Source organism: Alosa pseudoharengus, unplaced genomic scaffold (genome assembly GCF_046254945.1).
Source record: "Alosa pseudoharengus isolate Yale_2024_CS ecotype anadromous, Long Island Sound unplaced genomic scaffold, YU_APseudo_1.1 YU_APseudo_1.1_scf_20, whole genome shotgun sequence".
Classification (NCBI taxonomy): Eukaryota; Metazoa; Chordata; class Actinopteri; order Clupeiformes; family Clupeidae; genus Alosa; species Alosa pseudoharengus.
The window spans coordinates 1,413,052-1,430,551 of NW_027468664.1; the positions used below are offsets into that span (position 1 = coordinate 1,413,052).

At 42.7% G+C, this 17,500-nt stretch overlaps 2 protein-coding genes across 3 annotated transcripts in view; one reads left to right on the forward strand and one right to left on the reverse strand.

Annotated features, from left to right (window-relative positions):
- Nucleotides 1–1,212, reverse strand: part of LOC143136531 (transmembrane protein 60-like) — an 8,807-nt gene extending 7,595 nt beyond the window's left edge. The window contains exon 1 of the mRNA XM_076297247.1: nt 828–1,212. The gene's annotated coding sequence lies outside the window, so the exon portion shown is untranslated. The remainder of the gene's footprint in view (nt 1–827) is intronic.
- Nucleotides 1,213–4,709: 3,497 nt separating this feature from the next.
- LOC143135867 (protein PHTF2) overlaps nt 4,710–17,500 on the forward strand; it is a 97,660-nt gene continuing 84,869 nt past the window's right edge. For both annotated transcript variants that reach the window (XM_076296193.1, XM_076296194.1), the window contains exon 1: nt 4,710–4,841. The gene's annotated coding sequence lies outside the window, so the exon portion shown is untranslated. The remainder of the gene's footprint in view (nt 4,842–17,500) is intronic.

A 17,500-nucleotide genomic window follows, 5' to 3' on the forward strand; every position in this document is an offset into this window, starting at 1 on the left:
TTTTGCTTTTCCCTCCATTGTACCGAACTCGTACCGAACCGTGATGTCCGAACCGAGGTATGAACCGAACCGTGACTTCTGTGTACCGTTACACCCCTAATATACACACACACACACACTACATTATATACACACACACACTACATTATATACACACACACACACACTACAATGTACATTACATTGTACACACGTTACAAACATACACATTACACTGTACATTATATGTGACAAACACACACACACATGACCTAACACAGCAGCACTGTAACTGGCTGGCGTTGATGAACTCTGAATCTCGAAATCGTGAGTAACACAATTTCTTACGATGATTTTGATTACTATAATAAAAGTATAATAAAAGCCACTATGTCATAACATAATCTTCACAATGACAACAAGTGCAGCAACACTAGATAGATGGATGGATGGATAAAGTAATAGAATTAGGCTACTCCTGGGGTACGACCGTTTCAATGGTTTTGAGTTTCCTGATCCCCTTGGGGATCAATAAAGTATCTATCTATCTATCTATCTGATACTGATTTGTAAGCAGTGCTGATGAAGTTAGCGATAACGGAGTTAACGTTTTCGTGATGTATGGCCTGCTAGCTGTGTGAAACGCAATATTTATTTCATAAATACTGGGAATAATAGAATAGAAGATGGCCTGTTAGCTGTGTGAACCGCAATGTATTTCATAAATAATTGGAATATGCCAAGAGGTGCCACGCAAACACGGTCTCCTGTGAACTGCTCATCCTTTGTAGTCTACCGCCTAACGGTAATATTGTCGGTGCTATCTTTACTTGTCTTGGCGAGCTTACCTTTAGCTTATTATATTAACGTTGGAGCTGTATCGTCGGTTTCGCCGTCTGTACCGATTACAGGTTTGCAGCCATCTCTGATATGACAACAGATCGCATGATGACGGCGAGCCGCTCCCGGTGGGTGATTTACCCGCAGCGCGATCCAGCGGTATGGACGCGGAGTCGGACAGGAACATAAACAACCGCGTTCTGCTCTGCCAGTGCCCCGCAGTGCTGCGCGTTCTGTCTGAACATTCCTAACGCTGCGGTTGGACCACTTGATGTCAATCTAAAAGACGTAATGTACTTCCGGGTAAGGGGTCTAAACCGTAAAGTCCGTATAAATGCGCTTCAGAAAATTGAGACCTCATCTCCGGTTAGAATAGCAAATGCTCTGCTGTCTGTGCACGCTGGTTGGATTGGGAAATTAACGGGCCTGTTTCAGAATTATGCGAGAACGCAGGCTATAGGCTACACTGTGAACACAATTATAATCAGGTTTTCAAAACGGTGATCAGACTAAATGAGTCCAGTCCAGTCGGATCAGACGCTTATGATCTCAGCCTTGTCTCACCATCAATCGTCTCCCTATCGCATTTACTGGCTAAGTAAAATAATGACCTTTTGTGAGAGTCTGCAGGTGGTAAAAGTCCGTCCCTTAAAACGTTACTGGTAGGTAGATCATTATCTTGGGCTCTGGGTAGAACTAGGCCGCCTATTTAAACCTACCGGAACCCGAGCAATTTTACTCTTCCCGCAAATGGCCAGGAGATGGCGCACCTCCTACACTTTGTGGAGAACTGTGCATACTGTCCTCTTAGACATCCTCTGAGAATGCCACCAAGCCCGTGAGGGGTCAGATGAGCGAATCAGAAGCCAGCAGATGACTGCCTCCCCGCACCAGGGTAAAACATAGCAGGCGCCAGATAGCGTAGCCTACAGCTTACGCCACACAGTCACCGAGGAGAACTGTAGAAGTGCCACAGTGGAACATCACCGAGGAGAACTGTAGAAGTGCCACAGTGGAAATGGTCCCCTGTGTGTAGGAGGGGAAAACAGACACCTAACATGATTATGTGATTACAGACACCTAACATGATTATGTGATTACAGACACCTAACATGAGTATGTGATTACAGACACCTAACATGTGATTATGTGATTACAGACACCTAACATGATTATGTGATTACAGACACCTAACATGTGATTATGTGATTACAGACACCTAACATGATTATGTGATTACAGACACCTAACATGTGATTATGTGATTACAGACACCTAACATGATTATGTGATTACAGACACCTAACATGTGATTATGTGATTACAGACACCTAACATGATTATGTGATTACAGACACCTAACATGATAATGTGATTACAGACACCTAACATGATTATGTGATTACAGACACCTAACATGTGATTGTGTGATTACAGACACCTAACATGTGATTATGTGATTACAGACACCTAACATGATTATGTGATTACAGACACCTAACATGTGATTATGTGATTAGACACCTAACATGTGATTACAAGTTATGGTGACAATCAGATGGTTATCACAGCATAGATCAGACAGACAGACAGATCTAAATAGATCGATGATACAGACAGATAGCGTGTTGCTAGCCACCCAAAAAGAACTACAAGAAATGTGCACTCTGTCCTCAGTCTTCTTTCGTGCTCTTTGATACGTTTGGAATTAAAACGCTTGCGCTGCGCCCAAGACGTCTGAAGTGGGTGGGGTCAGGTGATTGGTTCTTTTGGGTCATTTTGAGTCAGACACGATATATTGTATGTTATCAGAAGTACTCCAAGTCCGTTCTGCTTTTGACAGCCAACCTGTGCAGAGGCAAGTAGCCAAGTAGCCTAGGCAACCAGTGACCTGTGCAGAGGCAAGTAGCCTAGGCAACCTGTGAGGTGTGCAGAGGCAAGTAGCCTAGGCAACCTGTGACCTGTGCAGAGGCAAGTAGCAAAGCTGGCAGTATAGTTTGTTATCGGAGCAAAGCTGGCAGTATAGTTTGTTATCGGAGCAAAGCTGGCAGTATAGTTTGTTATCGGAGTTTGTTATCGGAGCAAAGCTGGCAGTAGTTTGTTATCGGAGCAAAGCTGCCAGTAGTTTGTTGTCGGAGCAAAGCTAGAAGTAGGTTGTTGTCGGAGTAAAGCTGGCAGTAGTTGGTTGTCGGAGGCTCTGATGAGTTATCACTGCTGTCAGTGTTAAGAATCTTAATGGGATGCATGTTAACTGGGGATAAACAATTAGCACGTCATCACAAGCAGGTAGTTTTACCTTATTTACTGCAGATGTGACTCCGATTCTTAAGAAACGGCAACGTTAACTACACTAACTGTGTTGAGCCAATTAAGCCTATTTGTGTTGTGGGAGCCTAGGCCTTCTGTGCAATGAAGCAATATGGGTAAGTATGAATGTAAATGTTCCCTTTACTCGTCCATATAAAACAACATAACTAAACCTTGTTTTGACAACATGAGCCTTTACCAAATACCTGAAAGCCTACCTTTAGATTTGAACGCTTGCACTGGTGATGACATACAAGTTTCAGAGACTCACACGTTAAAACAACTACCTTGCCATGTTAACTTGGGTGATGCCTATTCCCAGAGATAGATAACGATAGTTTTTCCACAAACGCGACAACGCTGCATTGCATAATCTTAATCTTAGGGATAGCCTAATCTAAAAATCAAATCAAGTGGCGAAATAATGGACTTGCTGTAGGCTATGGGTCTGAAATCGCCAATGTTAGGTTTACTACTTTGCCCACATTTAAAGGAGAACTATTCAGTTTTTTTTAGCTTAATTTACCTTAATTTAACAGCCTCAGAGTCATTGGAGAATCATTAGAAGAATTTCATATACTGATGCTGATGCTATATGGGGGTCCAGATTATTGTCTGTAGGGCCCTAATTATCTAGCAGCGCCCCTGCCTGGTGTGTAGTGCAGTAAAGCAATTCGTTACATCACGAGACCGCGAGACTTTCTGTCTCTGAGGCCAGCAGCTCGCCGGCCCAAAACGGCAAGGCTGTTTTCTGCTCACAGACGGAGGGAGGGAGACGGCCACCATTCATCCCAGAAAAAGTCATATAATCATTCCAATGACTCCGAAGCTGTTAAGTTCAAGGGTAAATTAAGCTAAAAAATGCATAGTTCTCATAAAAGGTAAATTAAGCTAAAAAAAAACTGTAGTTCTCCTTTAACTACACACTCTAAAGCAGCAGTTCAAAATGATAAATAGGCCTACTGAAGCGAGCCTCTCCACCTCCTCTCGTTTCCCTCACGGGATCAAAAGAGTATACTTATACTAAGCTATGAGCTGCTTATCACCCACCCAAGTTAACAGGGACTTAGATCTGTGGATCAACTTGTTCCGTGGTCTTCAACTAATCGTAGGCTAGAAATAAGGTTAGATGATCTGTGGATCAACTTGTTCCGTGGTCTTCAACTAATCGTAGGCTAGAAATAAGGTTAGATTTTGTCATTTTATTATGGGCACGTCAAGACATCTATGTTCTCGCAGACTTCTAAGTTGCACAGCTTAGCATATTATGATTGACTGTCGAATCAGTCACATCTGCAGTAAATAAGGTAAAACTCCTGAGATGACGTGCTAATTGTTTATCCCCAGTTAACATGCATCCCAAGATCCGGATAGGAGAGCGTTGCAGTGTCCTATATTTGCGAAGTCCCGTAATAAATGCGTCCGGAGTCCAATCTGTCGTGAATGAACACAGCGCTTGGAGCCGGGCTGGTTTGTAAAGGGCCGGTTTTGGTTCAGTGTGTTTGAGGATGCGCCGCTACTAGAGTCATTACGGCAGGAGGGAGCCAAAGCTGGCTGGTAATTACCCAGTAAACGGATTGGAGGTCGGTTAGAGAAAGGGAGAGACTCTCCATTTGGTCTAAAGCTTCATGGCAGCATCTGTCATCTGTCCAAATAAAAGAGACCGCTACTAGTCCCGTTACCTGCCTGCATGCCGACGTGAAGTCATCCCGGAGGTAAGAAGAACATTCATACCTGTTTTACCCAGTCTGCCGTAAGAACCATGCAGCAGACTAACGTTAATGGTCTGGACGTGTGTTTGTGTGTGTATGCGGGGAGGGGGGCAATAGTCATTTATTTTCTCAGCCGCACATAGTCTTGGATTAAACGTCTGTTGTCTAGACTCGGGTACATAGCCGTCCACGTTTTCAACAACTGGATTGTGCATCAGGGTGCTCGGGAGAATGGACAGATTTGTTTTTTTTTCGTCGGCGAGACCGGGGAGTCGAGATCTCGAGCAGGGTAACGTTAGAACAGTGTATCGTCTGCGGAGTAAAATGCGTTGAGGAGAACGTTAACGTTACCCTGAGTGCAGGCGAGGGCAAGCAACCGGAGAAAGCGTGTGTTCGGATGCTTGACTGCTCCCTCCCCAGTCGTGAAAGCCCACCCGGACCTCGGGCTGGCTTTGTCTCCGGGAATTGGCAACACGTGAGCGCGAGAGCACATCGCACTCAAGTGCTGTGGCGCTAACCGAGCGAGCTCGTGAAGTCAATCTCCCAACGTTTCCCCTTCTCAAATCCGCGCCGACAGTATTCTGTGCTCGCTCTCACAACCGAAGTGTGCGGCCACGGGAGGCCCGTATGTTTAACCGGTTCGTTTAAAATGTGAAATGTCTCTATTGAGAGCCGTAGGTGGCAGCCTAGTGATATTCAAATGTTACGTATTGACACGTAAAGAAAATAACCAATACACCCAAATAAATAATACCTTGATAATAATAATATTATAACATCATTAACAACAATTCTGATTGTGATTACAATAACAAATAGACGAAATTAATGCGCAAAAAACTAATGAGTGATGTTGGTCCGCATGTGTTGTGGCTACTTGTGATGTGTACATTCGAAATCGCCTCTAGTTCAGACAATCACATCAGCCGTTCGCTCTCACGCGGCCGACTCGTGGTGGCGCTCAGAGGAAGATGCGTGTTTGTTTACGTCGTGGCTCCTTCAGATAGCTGCCCGCTCCTGCTGTCGCATCCCGTTATAACCTGCGCAGTGTGTGGCCGTTACATCACCACCGTCGTACATCCATCCCGGCTGTCCGCGACCTTCAGTGGTGACGGGCCGTTTGCCCTTGGGCTGACAGACAGTCAGAGCGAGCGGCGACTCGGCGTCCAGACCCCGGCATCCGCACGGACAGGGAGTCGGTAGTTAGGGTAAGGAAACGCCCGCAACCCCCCCCCCCCCCCAGATAGGACACAACACACTCCACAGATAGCGTGGCAGGGGGGCACTCCCCTCCCCCACCAACCAGATCCCGCTCTGCTCAGAGTAGATAACACACACACACACACACACACACACACACACACACACACACACACACACACACACACACACACACACACACACCCTTCCTGTCCCTCAGAGATCATCCCGTTATCCCAGATATGTGCATGGGAGAGGGAGGTGAGCCAGGTGATCAGGGGACTATAAATAGGAGGCTTGTTTATTTGTGTCTGTTGGTTTTATTTGTTTTTCTGCTTTGAGTTGACCGGTTTTTGTTTTTCTGCTTTTGCGTTGTTGGTTTTAATTTATTTTTCAGAATTTGTGTTTTGACAGGGTTTTGTTTTTTATTTATGTGTGTGTGTGTGTGTGTGTGTGTGTGTGTGTGTGTGTGTGTGTGTGTAGCGCCTCTGGGGATCATATAGGCCACTTACAGCACTTAGTGTTTATCAGCAATGTACGCACACATGCACACACACACAGGCACTTAAAGGGTGTGTCACACACACAAACAATAACACACACACACACACACACATATGAGTAAGCTTGTGGTATGTGACGCAACTGACATGTTAGGCTAGTCCCTGATTTGTCAGACGGCTTTGGCAAAAGTGAGTTTGATGATGAGGGACGTGTGTGTGTGTGTGTGTGTGTGTGTGTGTGTGTGTCTGGGTGGGTGGGTGTGAGTGTGTGTGTAAGCGCTTTCAGATATAACCTCCGGAGTACATGCGGAGGTTTGTCAAACGGAGGTCCTACCCTTCGGATGATTCAGATATGATGCTAACCTGCGGACCTAATACTGACCTTATACGGACGTATGTGTGAACGACATACACGCACATTACAGAATCTCCGTGTGGTTGTCGAGTGAGGGGTGGGGGCTTGTAGAGTTCACAAGCTGCGAGCTATGACGCAGAATATATGCGGCCGCTGCCTGTCACAGCTGCTTTTTGTATAAAAAGTGTAGCCTATGCATTATAGGCTAAAGAAGAGAAATCTATTGTGCATAGGCTAATACTTGAAGTAGGATAGTCGCGTAAGTGCGCACATACAGTATTTGTATGTGTGCTTCGAATAAACACATTTATCTGTTTTCAACGTTATGTACCAGAATCTGGTTTGCGTTGGAGAGAGAGAGCATGCACACACTTTATGGTAGGCTACCAGCCAATTCAGTAGGCTAACTCAAGACTTCAAGGCCATCATACAACGTTTTTAAGCAACAAACAAAATACTAACATAACAGTGAAGTTTTTTCATGGTATATTTCTCCCCTAGCATGATATGATTTGAATTTAGACAACTACGCCATTTCAGCGCGGTGTATGAGTAGGCCTAAGAGGGAGAAGTTTTATAATGCCCTTGCCACTCCGACTCATCAATAAAAACTGCGCGCACACACACCAGACCACTTGACTTTACATCATTAAACTATTTCAGTATATTGCTTTTCTGATTGTCAAAACCACACCTAACTTATGGCGTCTCCACTCCACAGCAAAAGTGTCCTAACCACGTTACAGCTGTTTCTATCTGAGCGACTCCAATAGTGAAAGGATTTCAGTGTCATATTTCGGTGGCACTAGCTAAGCTGTCGTGGAACTCGAGATGACATGTCTACTGATAGGCAACAGGTCTCACCCACACGAAATTCTAATTGCAAAAGATGCATCCTACCTCATCTGTTGTAGGCTACTGTAGTTATTCGACATTGGGCTTTTCACAATCCAACGATATATCCAAAGTGCGAACTAGTTGGTGATGGTCTATGAAAACTGCCAGTATAGGCTATGCATGCTACACGGAGTTCTGACAGGGCTGTGCATGGCCTAATAAGCAGGCAAGATATAACCCACGATCGCCATGGTTTCGTTGTCAATTCGTGTTTGTGGTAATAATGACAGCAACTAAGGCTATCAATGAACAGAAAACCGTGTTGGCTAACAATTTATTAAATACTCCTGTTATTGTCGTCAACGACGTCGCTGTAGGCTACTGCCTTTTCAGCGCCTTTTGCTTATGATGATTCAGTCTTTTTAATTCGTTTGGCCTTGCCATGCAGTTGTAGGCTACAACGTGCCGTTCTCTTCATGTGTTCTATCAAAATGTTGTATGCCCTCATGGACAGTAGCTCCGTGATGTCTGCATCATTTCAGGTCAGAGATTTTCTGGACAGCACTATGCCACTCCATCATAACACTGGCATTTAAGTCAGATCTAACCACATGGACGCACGAAAGAAACGTCACCAACACGCCCTCTCACTAGGTGTGATTTTAACCGCATGTTCTACTTCTCGTTCAGACACAGCACATTTACATAATGTCCGGAGGAAATACTAGGGGGGGGAGTAGTATAAACACCGGGTGAATTCGGACTTCCATATGACCGGTTATGTCGTTCAGATATACGGCCCCACCGTTTAACATCGGCAGAACCTCCGGTCTTACACGTATGTCTGAAAGCGCTTACTGTGTGTGTGTGTGTGTGTGTGTGTGTGTGTGTGTCTGGGTGGGTGGGTGTGGGTGAACGAGAGAGAGAGAAAGAACGTCTTTATATGTTCAGGGAGAGGGGAGTGTGTGTGTGTGTGTGTGTGAGAGAGAGAGTGTGTGGCGGATGTGTGTGTGTGTGTGTGTGTGAGAGAGAGAGAGTGTGTGGCGGATGTGTGTGTGAGAGAGTGTGTGTGTAAGTGGCTATGGAGGAGTGTGCATAACATGGCGAATAACGTTATGTGTGGGGGGGGTGTCAGAAAGAGTGGTAGTGTGTGTGTGTGTAAGAGTCTATATATGTGTGTGTAAGAGAGAGTGTGTTTGTCAGGGGTGTAGTGGGCGTTGGACGCGGGGGAACGCCGTCCCCCCACTTCTTGGAGCATTGTGTTTTGAGCATTTTAAAAAGCATTTATTAATATAACAAGTGTTGTTGTGATAACAACGCATCACGCAAACGTCTCCAATTAGGCCTCTTTGTCCTAAAATTCGTTACAAGAATGACCGTCATGCTGTAGCACTCCACCATGCGTAAAGACATTAAAAACTGCACAGCTTGTCGTTCCGCGTTACCCGAAAGTAGCTAGAAAGTGTCTAGAAAACCATAGATTATGCAACTGCCTGTATCCGAGTCTAGCAAGCATCTTCATGGCCCACTATTGCAATTCCTTCGTTTGTGTTTTGCAGAAAGCAGGTAGGCTTATTCAGTGGTCAAAATGACACAATAAGCATGTGTGAGTAATGTGTGCACCTCTGCATTTTAATCATTCGCAATGACATTCATATGACGCCCCCTCAAACTGAGCTACAGTGACCACACAGCGTGTTGAATATGCGTGTGAATCCTGCTTGTGCTATTGTTATTGCCATCGTTTACTGTACGTGTGGTAATTAATGAAGCCATGCCGCGGCATGTTATGCGTCAAGGAGATTAGACTACGCTAGATTACATAGTGCTACTCTACATTATGGTTTGTCTGTTTATTGTATGATGCAACAAAATGAAAAGCTACAGACCATATTCATAGACTTTGGTGGAAAAGTGTAGTTTGGGTGAAGACCTTAGGCTACATTTTGAAGCTAATCCATGTCATTTAATTGTTTTTTTATTCGGTTTCATGTTCACGAAATCTGGTATAATTTGGCCTTGGCCTTACGCACCGATGTACTGTATGTGGAGGTGCGAGTGTGACAGTTTTTGCAATGACGTCATTAAAATAGCGTCCCCCCACTTTAAAAATCCCCACTACACCACTGGTGTTTGTGTATATGTGTCTGTGTGCAGCTGTGTGGTTGAGTCTTTCTTCTTAGAGCACTGCCTCCCCTCGTGTGTGTGTGTGTGTGTGTGTGTAAGAATGGTCTCTTTGTGCTAAGCAGACGGGAGCATCCAAGCCTCCAGACCGGATATGGTTGCTAAGCTGCGCAGGTGTGTCTCAGAATGTGGAGTGTGTTTTGATAGTGTCACTCTCTCAACACTCCCCCCCCCCCCCCCCCCCCACACACACACACACACACAGAGACACCCACACGCGCACACACACAGACACCCACAGACACACACAGACACCCACAGACACACACACACACACACAGAGACACGCACACACACACAGAGACACCCGACCCAGTTTTATAACCTTCATAACGGAAAACGCTACAGGACAGCCAATGGAACCAGAACAGTTACGTCAGTGGGACACACATATTAACACACACACACATATTAACACGCACACACCACTTCAGATAGCTGTTTACAGATTGACTTGTGTTGTGGTGTGTCAGTCACAGGACTGGTCTCTCCTGCTCCAGGTGGTGTGTGTGTGTGTGTGTGTGTGTGTGTGTGTGTGTGTGTGTGTGTGTGTCAGACATGGGGGACTCGAGTTATATTTGTTAGGACTTGAGACTTGCTATAAAAGACTTGACTTGACTTTGACTTGCTACTCATGACTTGAGACTTGACTTAGACTTGAGACAAATAACTTGAAATGACGACTTTTCATTTTTTTCATAGATATTAAGGAGTTAACTTTACGATTTTAGAAAAACTGCTTAGGTGCTGTTGCATGCGTCACGCGAGCGAAGCTGTCATTGTACCAAGTGACGCGACAGACCAACAGCAAGTGCCTGATCAAATGAGACAGACTGAGGTAACTTGTTGTTAAGTGAAACATTTTTTTGTCTAAGTTTAATCTTGATGCTAGCAAAAATGTTGGCAATGTAACCTTAAGTAAGCGCCTCTCTTTCTCCCTCCCTCTTAAACACGTCCCGTATATGACATGCTATTATCACCCGGAGAGGAAAAAATACTCTTTTCTGATTGGCTGGTGGGGTGGCTATTAATTCTCTATAACAGGACACCGTTCCATATCAATGCTTATGAATGGTAACTATAATAACCATAGTAGGACGACGGTTGCAGGCTTCGCAACAAAGGAATCAACTGTAAACAAGCTAACTGTCCATGCTATCGCTGTTATAGGGCCCACGAAAGTTGTACAAGCTGAACTAGTGAGTTGCTTTTTAAACGGAACCGCGTGTTTCCTTTGCTTGGACTCGGGCGGAGGCAACTTTTTTTGCAGTTTTTTTGCCCCTCGCCCTCGTCCATTAATTCCGTATAACAGGACACCTCGGCGGCCGTTATCCCTTACGTAGGAACAACAGTCAGTTCACATATTAGGTATGAGCTACACCAGGCGCGGAACTGAAGCGTTCCCTTCGCGACGCGTAAAATCCGTAAAATATAGATGAATGGTCTATTTTTTTCGAACGTATGCACCACTGTCACGTCTGGTGTAGCTACTTCCATTGATTCTAATGGAAGCTAATTGTTGCAGCAGACGCAACGCGAACGGAACGCTTCAGTTACACGCCTGGTGTAGCTCAGCCCTTAGGCTTATGTATGATATTGTGATGATTTCTGGTGTAGCTCAGCCCTTAGGCTTATGTATGATATTGTGATGATTTCTGGTGCAGCTCAGCCCTAATGCTTATTAGGGGTGTAACGGTACACAGAAGTCACGGTTCGGTTCATACCTCGGTTCGGACATCACGGTTCGGTACGAGTTCGGTACAATGGAGGGAAAAGCAAAAAAAAAATGCAGAAAGCATTTTTTTTTGTACATGTCTCAGGCTGTAGCCTACCACCTAGTGTCATACAGTCTCTTCCCTGAGCTATCTGCAACAGCCTGAAGTGTGTAAGATGTAGGCTAAACAGTACAATAAGTACCCAGACTCGTGTAACTTGTAAACAAAATAAGACAATCAGCTATAAAACTGAAAATAGGCCTACAGCATCTCTTATTTCTGAAAGTGCAAATTACATAGAAAATGATTTTTAAAAATCCACTTAAGCAAGACCATCTGTGTTTAGTTGTATATGGAAGGGTCTACAATTTGCCTCAATATTTTTCATTGTGTGTAAAGTAATAATCTAGCCTACTGACTGTGGAAATATCACACTATTTTGCCTTTTTTTTTAAAAACGAAATTGCTCCTTTCATTTCATAAACAGACTACAACTAGAAGTCACGTGACTTTGCCCTTTGACGTTAACTCACCGTAGCATGGTTTGTTTATTAGCCTGGTTAGCGTTGTCACTTTATTTTACTGTCTTTGCACTTAACACTACCAGCTCCTCATGTGAGAAGTTACAAGTTACCCCAACATAAAGGTAATTACCACGCGATTTACATGGCTTTCTGTCATTACGAAATCATTTAATTTAAGCCATAGGTTTTGGCCCTATTTGTATTGGTATCCAAAGGCTCCCGTAACTCTCGCTACTTAACAGTAATTGCGCATGACATTAATCCGCACACGAGTTTTATATATTTTTATACCGTGTATTCTCCGTGTAAATTCATGCACCGAACCGTGACGCGCGTACCGTTTCGGTTCAATACGAATACATGAACCGTTACACCCCTAATGCTTATGTATGATATTGTGATGATTTCTGGTGTAGCTCAGCCTTTAGGCTTATGTATGATATTGTGATGATTTTCACTTTTAATGAAGATTCACAAAACAAGTCAGTCATTTGCTTTAAACAACTTCAACCTAAATGGCTTACATTCTGGCTTGTCATCCCACACAACACACTCCACCCAAAGGGTGGCCATTTCAGCACAGCTACAGAACAACATTGTGGAAACACACAAGCATGAACATGAATGCACAATTCATGCATTACTGCAAAAACACAGTTACACCTCTAATAACTAATATCTACATGAAATAAAACATTGAGACCATTAAACAAAGCACACTGGGTAATGGCAAATTCAACACATGAATTGGTTGCTATGGACTCGTTGCTAAGGAGTTCTAACCAGGAAGCTCAGAGGCTTCCTCAGTCATCACAATATGAGACAGCATTGAGGCTTATGTATAATATGATATAGCAGGGATATTCAATTAATCTTCACCGAGGTCCAGTTACGGAACATTTCCTCAAGCAAAGGTCCGGAGCATCATAATGTTTAACGTGTGTGTTTAGGCCATGTATGTATGTATGTGTGTATGTGTATATATGTATATGTGTATAGGATGGATGGATGGATGGAGCCTAGTTGTAGGCCTAGGGCCTAGGCCTAATGTTTAATGTGAAATAAAATAAGTAGCCTAAAAGGCAACTTTCGAAATTCGAGAAATAAGGCAAGATAAGAGTAATTGGGGAGAAAAAAATAGCCAAGGCTACTCAGTTTAAGATCTTAATGTGAACTTAAAATAAGATTTGAGCTGAGACATGGATGGATATTCCACAGCTGGTTCCTTGAACCCATTAAATTAGCAAGTTTAATTTTATTTATTTATTTATTTTTTTATGTTGACCCGAAATCCTGGAAACCCAAAAACATCACGCTGTTGGGCAGTGAATGCATGTAGGCTTAACTAGATTGTGGTGGATCAATCATATTGCCTTCTTAAATCGTAAAATATTCTGTGGTCTCAGTTCACTGTTGAATGGGCCTAGCCTACCCTATGCTTCCTCAATATATATGCTTTGTCTAGTAGAGGTGCTTCAAATTGGCGCTTTTAAAAATCGCCTGTCTCAGAATATGTAGAAGAGGTCCAGGGCAAATACCGCGCAAAACTGTCACGTCCATATTTAGTTGGCGTTACGGACGTGACAGTTTTGCGTGGTATTGCCCCCGTATCGTTATATAAAGCTCTGTTTTTGCTGTCTAGCTTTCTCCTCTTTGAGATTTCGATGATTTGAAAATTACTTATCGTCAACTTAGATCCATCTGATTGTTTCTAGTCCCGTCTCCTCTCCTCACTCATTTCAGGCTATCAGTGAGTCTCTTCCCCATAGTAGGCTACTTTACTCACTAACTCGACTTTATCAGAATTCACAGATTTCGCTGGCTGAATAGCAGCAAGCGAAATTATGGTTCCTTAAGCTCCTGCAGTAAATGCTGTTATCCTAACCAACAAAACATTTAGCGCAGCTTTGAAATCTTCTGTGAAAATCTAAATTAGGCTATTATGGTTCGGGTCCGGATAGGATCACGTCAGGGTCCGGACTCGGACCATGGTCCGCTATTTGGTGACCCCTGCGATATAGCATTGAGGGCTTATGATATAGCATTGAGGGCTTATGTGTGATATGATATAGTATTGAGGCTTATGTATAATATGATATAGCATTGAGGGCTTATGTATGATGTGTGATATGATATAGCATTGAGGGCTTATGTATAATATGATATAGCATTGAGGGCTTATGTATAATATGATCTAGCATTGAGGGCTTATGTGTGATATATAGCATTGAGGGCTCATGTATAATATGATATAGCATTGAGGGCTTATTTATAATATGATATAGCATTGAGGGCTTATGTGTGATATGATATAGCATTGAGGGCTTATGTATAATATGATATAGCATTGAGGGCTTATGTGTGATATGTAGTATATGATATAGCATTGAGGCTCATGTGTAATATGATATAGCATTGAGGGCTTATGTATAATATGATATAGCATTGAGGGCTTATGTATGATATGATATGATATAGCATTGAGGGCTTATGTATGATATATAGCATTGAGGGCTTATGTATAATATGATATAGCATTAAGGCCTTATGTATAATATGATATAGCATTGAGGGCTTATGATATAGCATTGAGGGCTTATGTATGATATGATATAGCATTGAGGCTTATGTATAATATGATATAGCATTGAGGCTTATGTATAATATGATATAGCATTGAGGGCTTATGTATATGATATAGCATTGAGGGTCCTAAACCCTCCTAAAACCCAGTGTTGCGATGTTGCGCTTGTCAAAGTTTGGCAGTGACATCGACGGCAGCGTTTGATTGATTGATTAGTTCATTTTTGCAATATTATTGGGTCCCTGGAGATGACAGGTGTACCTTCAATTGTTTTGATGATTTGATGTAGCCTACCTAATGTTTGAGGCATATTGAAATAATAATAGGCGATTTTATAATAGGTCTACTTGAAATAAATAAATTTTTATTAGTATACATTTCATCTTATTGTATAAACCGTTCAGATGTATGTGGCTTGAATGCAGTGCACATTTGCAGACCTGCCAACCTGTACACATTTTGCGTAGCAACCACACGTTTTCAGATCAAAATACGCCGCTACGATTTTTTACTTAAAACTACGCAAAACGAGCAGACATCCAACCTCTCCGGAAAGCTCCTTGAGCATGTGAATCTCCCGCTAATTCATGCGAGGATGAGATACAGAGAGAAAGTGAAAAGTGAGAATGACAGGTAAAGCATAGTGGCCTCTCTTTATGTTATTTTTTCTTCCGCCAACGGTGGGTTAAATGAAAGACTTGATGAGGTGAGTTTAACAAGTGTTCACTTGCAAATTCGCGTTCCCCTAGCTGCCGTTTTGCTGTGAAACTAAAAATATTCCACTGAGTGCGATTGTAAATTCACCTAGGCCTAATAGTTTGACTGTGTCTTGGAAAGTTATTACTTGTTCACGAGTTGTTTTAGTTAGCATATTTTCAATGTGTCGCTGATGGTTAAAGTTTTCATTACTAATGCGCTAATGGAGCGCGGACCTTTCCAAGGCAAAATGCAGCCATTAACAACGAGTCTGAAAGTGGACCCAGGCGAAATATTTTGAGCTGCTCATTAATGAGTGTTCAATTAGTTTTTTTTCTTTGGAGCATATGGATCCTTCTTCTTGATTATTAGCGTGAAAACAAGTGAAAACAAATAATAGGCTTATAGACGGAAATCGCGCACCTATCACTGTAGTTGGGATAATGTAGGCCTAATCATTGCAGCCTCACAGATGGCAGAAAGACCTGAAAGAAAGATCTGAAAGAAACTTGAGTGCACGTGCAAGTGAAATTCTTTAAAAGCAATCAGTAGTTTGCATTAGTCAGCAGGTAATACTTGAACAATGAATGTTTTTTTTTTTTTTTACAAATAAACAAAACATGTAAGTTATTGTGAGTAAAGGGATAGACTACACACTGACAACAGCAGATGTCCATAAGCCTCTATCTACTGTAGCCTACATCCAGGTAAATTAGATATTAGAGATGCACCGATATGGAATTTTAGGGCCGATAACGATAACCGATATTTATTGGTTTGTTGTGGCCGATACCGATACGATAACCGATAATATTACTCTTGAAAACATTTTGTGAAAAGTGATTTGGGGAAAGCATTTAATAAGCATAATTTTATTGCAGTAATTTTACCTACCACCAAATGATGGACAGAACTCATAATAGTCCTCAATAGTACGGCAGTCAACAACATAACAGTAGCCTAGTGTGGCTCCTTTAAGTGAACCTGACGTCAGTGAATTGCGAGTGAGTGGCTAGAGAGTTTGAATCGTTTTCATTTAGGACTAAACGCTCATAAACGGCTCAGCTTGGAATAAGCTACAGTATAGCGACCAAATCAGAGTTTGTGAGGGAAACTTAGGTTTAGTTTCAACTGCGGCTAACTGAATAAAGCTGCAACTCCTCAGACTGTATCTTATGTCCGTCTACTCTGTTGCGCAAAACCTGCTGCAGCAGAAATGAAAGGAGTTAGCCCCGAAGGTTTTAATAACTTATTATGATGACCTGTCTGAAACTGAAGAACGAATGGTTAGCATATTTCTAGGTAATAATACAAAACCCAAGCTAAAGTAATGCAAATATAATACTAAAACACAACTTAGAACTAGGCTTACTTATGTACTCGTCCCACTAACGAGTTTGTTTATTTGATTCCCCGACCAGCGCGGTAAAGTGCAAACACACCAGCACAAGACGGCTCTAGATAGGGCTGAGCTCCGCTCTGTTAAGGTTAAATGGCGGATCATTCACGAGAGGATTTTGAGATGCACAGATTCCCAAATGAACACATATCCACAGAGTGGTGAAATACATTCACACCGCTGACATTATATTGAGGAAAAAGTATAGCCAACCAAGCTCAAGTAGCTCAGTGTAGCCAGACGGACCTTACGTAGGCCTAAATTAGGACTTTAAAAAATATCGGCGCAAACTATCGGCCAGAATTCTGTTATCGGACCGATAATAATATTTTCATTTTTTCACTTATCGGCCTAATAATATATCGGCCGCCGATATATCGTGCATCCCTATTAGATATGTTGGCATAACATGGGTTCTTTACAAAATAAATCTTTAATATTAATGGATTGAAAATATGTATAATACCAGGCATGATCGAATAGGGCCCACATAAAAGAAAATGGACAATAACCACATCAGTGCCTATCAACACAAGTGGTTTTCATAGGTCAGGATTGTTAGGCTCTAAAACAGATTGTCAACATTATAGAGCTACTGTAAAAGATTTAGTTTGCACTTTCAGGAACACATTGGATCCCGTTTAGATAGATATTCAACATTAAAG